The sequence below is a fragment of the Sander lucioperca genome, chromosome 3, assembly GCF_008315115.2.
Source record: "Sander lucioperca isolate FBNREF2018 chromosome 3, SLUC_FBN_1.2, whole genome shotgun sequence".
NCBI classification, from domain to species: domain Eukaryota; kingdom Metazoa; phylum Chordata; class Actinopteri; order Perciformes; family Percidae; genus Sander; species Sander lucioperca.
Window position 1 is genome coordinate 40446647 of NC_050175.1, and position 7881 is coordinate 40454527.

The 7881-nt window shown below is 38.6% G+C and overlaps 1 long non-coding RNA gene across 1 annotated transcript; it reads left to right on the forward strand.

Moving 5' to 3' along the window:
• The first annotated feature begins 1417 nt into the window (after positions 1-1417).
• Positions 1418-7623, forward strand: LOC116043462. The gene is made up of 3 exons (XR_004103474.1): positions 1418-1485; positions 1523-1780; positions 7613-7623. It is a non-coding gene; the product is annotated as an uncharacterized LOC116043462 (long non-coding RNA).
• The last annotated feature ends 258 nt before the right edge of the window (positions 7624-7881 follow it).

Consider the following 7881-nt stretch of genomic DNA (forward strand, 5'->3'; position numbering starts at 1 on the left):
AATGGGCTTTTAATTTAAGTCTGGGCTTATTAGATGTCAAACACAAAAGGATTGAATGGATTTTCGAGATAAGTTGAGTTAACCTGCTGTCAGGCAAGAATGACACCTTTTCCATTGCTATTCTCAGCCGCTGAGGTGCCGCAGATGCTATGGATGCTGCACCCTGATTAAAAAGAAACACCAAGCCTAGTGTCGCACAAAAAGTCAAACTGTTGTTGATCCCAGAATAAAACGGGAACAGTTGCTGCGTGATACACGTGCCTTCAAAACTTTGAAGTCTTGTTAGCTATTAAAGCTCATAGTTGTAGATCCGTTCATAGCTGTACACATACTGTTCAAGATTCCTTAGTCTCTGCTGCAGCTCTCACATCACATTGAAATCGTTGAACTCAACTTGACGCCCGTGCAATGCATATTTAAAGTGCATTGTACTAGACAGTGTCATGGCAGCTTGACAGTGAATATAGACATTAAAAGATGGCTGAGAAAGAGCATGTTTGATGACAGTCATGGTGGAGTCATGTGTGGGTGTGGGTGTGGGTGTGGGTGTGGGTGTGTGTGTGGGTGTGTGTGAGAGAGAGAGAGACAGAGAGAGAGACAGAGAGAGCGAGAGGCTATGAACTATGAAACAGAATAAGTGATGAACAGGTTCTGCCTACCTTCTACCCTCCACAGAAATACAAATGTACAGTGTTTGTCTTCGCTGACGTGTTAATAAAATCCTAATGTCCTCAAACTGGAGTCATCAGTGACAATTAGTGATGGCATTACTGCAATATATAATTAAAATGAATGTACATCTTATGGGTAGGTAATGGCATAAATTAAGAATGTAATGACCTGTCGACAGTATGTCACGGCCAGAATATAAAAATAAGAGTTTATCAGAGAAAGTCTTGGTTTTAATGTGTATGATCCACACAAAAAAAAAGGGAGTGATTTTTTTCTGTGCACACTGGTTTCCGGATTATGAGCTGCTTTTTGAAGTACTGTATCCTGGATTCATATCATTCATTTAAACATTAGATCCTGCTTTTAGAAACCTGGATTAGCACTTATCATCATCTGTGTAAACTAAGGCAGGAAATGCCAACAAGAAGTTGTAATCCATCATATTTATGTATAAAAGATCAAATAATGAAAGACAAGAACTGTACTTTTGAATTGTGTAAAGTGAGTATAGAACAGGTGAAAAAAATATTGTTGTCCATCAATAATGAGAAACCACCTGGTATTGACAGCTTGGATGGAAAGCTACTGAGGATGGTTGCTGGCCAAATTGACACTCCTATATGCCACATTTTCAATTTAAGCCTTGCAAGTAATGTTTTTCCTCAAATATGGAAATAAGCTAAAGTTATTCATCTACCCAAGCAAGCTAGGGCTGCCTTCTCAAGCACTAACAGCTGACCAATACGTCTGTCACCTGTTCTTAGCAAACTCTTGGAAAAAATTGTATTTGACCAGATACAGTGCTACTTCTCTGTAACAATTTGACAAGCGAGTTTCAGCACGCTCATAGGGTAGGTCACTCAACATGCACTGCACTTACACAAATGACTGATGATTGGTTGAAAGAAATTGATCAGAAGAATATTGTGGGAGCAGTACTGCCAGACTTCAGTGCTGCCTTTGATGTCATTGATCACAAATTATTATTGAAAAAACTTGTATGTTATGGTTTTGCTCCATCTGCTTTATCATGGATAGAAAATTATCTATCCTATAGAACACAAAGTTTTCTTTAATGGAAGCTTTTCTGATACAAAACATTTAGAGTGTGGAATTCCATAAGGAAGTTCGCTTGGCCCTTTACTATTTTCTATTTTTATTAATGATATTCCACTTGCTTTTAAAAAAGCCCATGTGTCCATCTATGCAGATGATACAACAATATACATGTATGCACCTACTATTAATGAAATAACTGCTACCCTCAACAAAGAGTTGCAGATAGCACTAGAATGGGTTACTAACAATAAATTATTCTTAAACATGTCAAAGACTAAAAGCATTGTATTTGGTACAAATCATTTGTGGAACTCTTGACCGTAGCTGGATTTGATGCTGCATAATGTAGCTGTTGAGCAAGTAGAGGAAACAAAGCTTCTTGGGTTTATTTTAGATTGTAAACTGTTGTGGACAAGGCATATAGAGTATCTTATTGCAAAGATGGGGAGGAATATATCTGTTATAAAAAGATGCTCTGCTTTTCTAACACCACACTTGACCAAACAGATCTTGACCAACTTGATCCTGCAGACTCTAGTTTTATCACATCTAGACTATTGCCCAGTGATATGGTCAGGTGCTGCAAAGAAAGATCTAGGAAAACTGCAGCTGGTTCAGAACAGAGCAGCTCGTCTTGCCCTTCAATGTCCACTTAGGTCTAATGTAAACAACGTGCATGTCAATCTCTCCCGGTTGAAAGTTGAGGAGAGACTATCAGCATCACTCCTAGCTTTTGTTAGAAACATTAATGAATTGAAAATTCCTAATTGTTTGTATAGTCAACTTACATTTAGCTCTAACAGACATAAATACCCCACCAGACATGCCACCAGAGGTCTTTTCAAAGTTCCTAGAGCCCGAACACAATCAATGCAACGTACAGTATTGTATTGAGGGATGGTTGCATGGAACTCACTTCCAGCAGAGATTGCCAAAGCGCACAATAAATCAAGCTTTAAAAAACTAGTAAAGCAACATCTAAGGGCCCTAAGACTGTAACCATATTTTGTACTTTTTTATGTATAGGAATATTCATATGTATACAAAGATGTTGTAAGATTTAACTTTTCTATATTCAGTGCTTATGTATTTATTGTGATATTTAATAGAGTACATGAAGAGGAATATGTATATTTATATTTGCAAGAAAATAATACTAGCTATACTGCTCTTATTTTTTATATCATATGGCTGTTTTGTCTGAAAATGTCTTATTTCTCTTTTATCATATGGCTGTTTTGTCTTTTTGTTTGAAAATGTCTTATCTGTTGTAATGTTTTATATTTGGTGTGAACCCCAGGAAGAGTAGCTGATGTTTTGCATCAGCTAATGGGGATCCTAATAAAATCATATCAAATCATGGCACCTAGCTGAGTACTGGTCCAGGTTTCTGTCCATTCTCTGCCATGGGTGCAGCTGGTTCCTTAAAGGCATAACATAGGGATGTCAAAATCAATATGATAATAAAAGGGTTAGCGCAAATTCCTTTTAACCCTGGTTTAACCGTGTAGATAACGAACAACTACAGTGGTCTACTAAAATAATTTGCATCGCAACTACGTAAGGGATCATTTAGAGCGAGCCATGTGATGCTTTCAGCATATTTTTGAGCATATAGTACCTTTTAGGTTATTCTGGAGAATATTCTAGACAGTATTTGTCATTGTTTTGGATTGTTGCAATAATAATAAACATTTGCATAAGGATATTTGCCCGCTCCCATGTTGATAAGAGCATTAAAAATCAAATCAAGTGAGTTAACTATGGACAATCATGCGATTAATCATGATTAAATATTTTAATATTTTTAGTATAACATGCGGTATTATCCTAAAAAGAAAAATGTATAGACACAAATAATCCCTCTTAATCCTCACTTATGACCCACTGTAGAAGTGTGTGGTGGTGTCTGTATCTGCAGAGACCCTACCCTCTGCCTGTACAGTATTTTCTCTTTTCTTCTTATTTTTGTAAGTGTGGTACGTGTATGGGCACCAGCAAAGAGCCTTTGGGCCCCATGTGGGTGTGTAACCCCCAGCTCAGGTTGTGCAGATCGAGCTCATTACCAACCGCCGCTTTGCCCCTCAGCTTCTCATACCGCACAAGTTTAACTGACACAGACACACACAGAAACAGACAGGATTAAGCTTTAGAGGTGTGTGTGTGTGTGTGTGTGTGTGTGTGTGTGTGTGTATGTGTGTGTGTGTGTGTTTGTGCTTTAGAACATAACCACTTTTAAACCATCAGAATATAACGTTGTAATCCTCTGATTCACTGCTTTGTTCAGCGCTTTAGCTTGACCACCGCTGCTCTCTCTCTCTCTCTCTCGCTCTCTCTCTCTCTCTCTCTCTCTCTCTCTCTCTCTCTCTCTCTCTCTCTCTCTCTCTCTCTGGCTTTTGAGTCGGGGAGGAGAGGCCAACTTTGAACGCTGTGTTTACAAACTAGTTTATACCTTTTAAAAAAAATATATATTTTATTGTTTTTACAAGCACTTTGTAACTCTGTTCATAAAAATGCTGTATGAAAAAAAGAAGCTTTTATTACATGCTGAAATGAAAGGTAAAGTCTGACAAATAAAGCATATTGTTGCAAAATCCTGTATACTCTAGTTGTAAGTGCAGCAGTCCATGCAACCAACAACCAAAGTTGGTTTATCCTCAACTGTTGAATGTATTCTGTAGAGATATGACATGTTCTGTATGCGGAAGAGTCAAAGAGACGCCTGCTCATATGATCAGAGACCTGGATAATATTAGAATCACATATGCAGGGATATGAGTAACCAGGATTCTCTATGCTCCATGTATAAAAACCTCAACATGATCAAAATCTGGAAACTAGTGTGGAGTAAAGGTGCTCCATCTATTAGATATACCTTAATTTACTGCACTATATGTACTGTGCAGGGTAGTGCTGAAAAAATGTAATTCATCAGAAAATTAACAAACATTGTTTATGCCATTTGTCAAGAAAATATCTCACTTGTTCCAGTTTCTCACTCAAGATTTGAAATAATATAATAATGATTTAATTTCATTACACTCTGGGAAACTGTGATGGACACTTTTCACAATTTTCTGAGATATAAAGATTGGTTGGCAGATTGATTAATAATAAAGAACGTCATTAGTGGCAGCCCTAGTACTGTTAATTGACTCATTCAGTGTTCAGTTTAGCCATAGAGCTAATTCGCAGACATTGAATTCCTTCAGCTATTGTTGTTTTCAGACTTCATAATCATGTGTGGGGTTATTATTATGGGGAGCACAGCATGAATATGTATTCTAATCAAAAAACTAATAGCATCCTCATTTTGCTGAATTCAAACAAATAAATCCCAATCATGCTTTATGAATATTTTCTTCTTCTGTTTTGTTTTTGCTGTTAAAGCATTGCGTCTCACAACTAAACCACCAGTAAATTGCAGTTCAAAACAGAAGCACCTTGACCATCTTTGCTTTCATAAAAGCACCTTTGCAGGCGCATCTGCCTGAAAATTGATTGGACAGTAAATGTGTGGAGGGGAAAACATGAATCTATTGATTGCTTCTGCACACTACAATAATAAATTGGCTATGCATTCCCAAGCAGTTTGAACATGTACACAGAGTGGTTTGAAGTATGTTTTGGATTAAATAATTAGCCAAGGTCAGCCTCTGTTTTATGTCATAATTCACTGGTCAGATGAAATGAGACGACAACAACAACTAAAGCAGCAATTCTCTCGTTGCTCTCACATCCACAGAAGGTTTACATTCTGGTCAGTCCAATTCTTTTTCTTTATGATGGACCATTCAGGTGTGATAGCTTGAAAAATGTGAACTCATGAAAAATAGTGTCTCTGGCAGTATTAAAGCATTCCCCCACTGCTGAAGGAGAGTTTCAGATTTTTACTTTCTAGCTCACATTTCACCTTTAATTTCCATTAACAATCAGCTGCCGGGCTTAAAGGCAATTGCTTGCTTTAATTTTGGAAATTTAATGAAAGATGATATGATATCAAAGACTTGGGAATCCATTTTCATGATATGTGCACAGTGGATTGGTTTTGCTGTGTGAAAACCTCCTGACTACATTTTTTTTTTATGATTTCCATGTCTTCACTTCATTTGAATCCTCAAATTAGTTCCTCTGTGATGACTCTCCAGCCTCTTTGGCTTGTTGAACCATGTCAAAACTCATCGGATAATTCAACTATACATTGTCATCACAGTGAAAACAAGGCTATTTGTCTAAGTTAAGGAAAAACTGACATTTTTAAGATGCTCCGTCTCTTCTTATTGTATGCTAATGCTGTTCCTTTGGTTTATCTCAGCTGCTTTTCATTGTCAAACCTTTAACATGTAATATCTCTCTTTAAGTATGTATAGCAAGACTGAAAAAAAATATCAGCACAGCCTTTGGTTGTGACTGTGGATTCCCAGCAGCGGACCTTTGTTGATATGGAGGTCACAGAGCTAAAGAAATCTCATCTAAATGTGTCCATAACAAATGCAAATGCTTTTCTAGAATTAAATGACTCTTTACAGTCTGATCTCCATTAGACTAGATGTGTTTATTTACTTTTCTGGGGGAAGAAATGTTTAAAAATGTGATTCTTTAATGTGATTCCTGTTGCTGCGGTCAGAGCAAACGGCACGTCAAGGAGGCTTAATGGGGAATCAGAGGTTTTGATCATTGAAGCAGGGGCCATAACTCATTCTATAGATGTGTATGTGCAAGTCCCAAAGCTGCTGGGGGATAACATAAAGTCAGATAAAAAACAAACAACCACAACTCTCTGTGATGTGAAGACATGAATCATTCATTCACCAGTCATGATGCAATGGCCACTAACATCTTATATGTAATTGATCAAAGGGTATGATCTATTGGAAAACAGACAATACATGTAAATTTAACAACCCACAAGTCAATCCAATTTCAATTTGTTTTTGATGCCACTGACCAAGCGTCAGTATTTGACAAGTCGGGATTGAGAACGGGTTGACAATTCGTTGTGAACGAGAGAACAGTGTTTTTATGCCAATACCCAGACATACACAAGGCATGCAGGAGTATAAACTGTACAGTATTTATTTATATGGTAAAAGTGGTCTGATTTTAGGTTGCCAACCTAGGGTCAGGGGTCTCACAAGACAAGTATGAGTGATGAAGTTGATTACCAGTGTAGCAAAGCAGAAAAAAACAAACATGTCTACAGAGACTGTCCTCCCCGAAAAATGCCCCCATAGGTCGTATGTACAAGCAAAAGTTACGACCCATATTTATGTTTTATTGTTAGGTGACGCCCTCTAGTGGCCATAGAAATTATGACGGGAGCAAAGCAGGAAGTCATGTAATGTGGTTTTATTTCATCCTTACTGACCGCCAGAGGCATTGTTTCACACTGAATATATTCCGTATCGCGCTTACACAGGTCGAGTATTTATATCAACAAAGTCACCTGTGACCTGGGGGTGACCCTAGCCAAGGTATTAAGTTCCGATGTCAACCCCGAGTTCATTCCTTTTTCATCTTCTCGCTATGCAGGTCGTCTGCCATCTGTGGCAGCATTAGCATTGGCTTTGATTGAAAATTGTGGATCATTGATTGTTTTTAAGCTCGCCGCTAGTAGCCTTGTGATTTCAGTCGAGTTGCGGATATTTCGCCCTCCAAAGTAGAGCTGTAATCGGGCCTTAAAAGTTCGGCCCGACAAGGCCCGAGCCCGACAGAATTCGGCCCGAGCCCGACCAGTACATTTTGATTGACAGATTTTTAAAAGCCCGAACCCGTTCACAGCCCGACTGTACAAAAGGCCGTCTATCAGCAGTGATTAGAGCGCATGTCGGAAAATAGCTCTTCACACCGCGAGCGGGCCACGCACCACTCGGCGGAAAAGGGAGAGAAAGAAAAAAGAGACTGCGCCGCACGCACACAGCTGTTTTCCGTCAAGAATGAGTAATTTATACATTTTTTAACATAATTTATTCATGACTAACGGAGGCTATCGGCCAGTTGGAAGTTGGAACAAAGAAATAAAATAAGTCCTCCAGAAGCCAGCCTCCGTTTCACCTCCTCAGCATCCATTTACACACTAATCGAAATGCATCACCTGACCGCTCGTTTACTGCACAACCAGGAGCGCAAGCCCGAGCCCGGCCCGAGCCC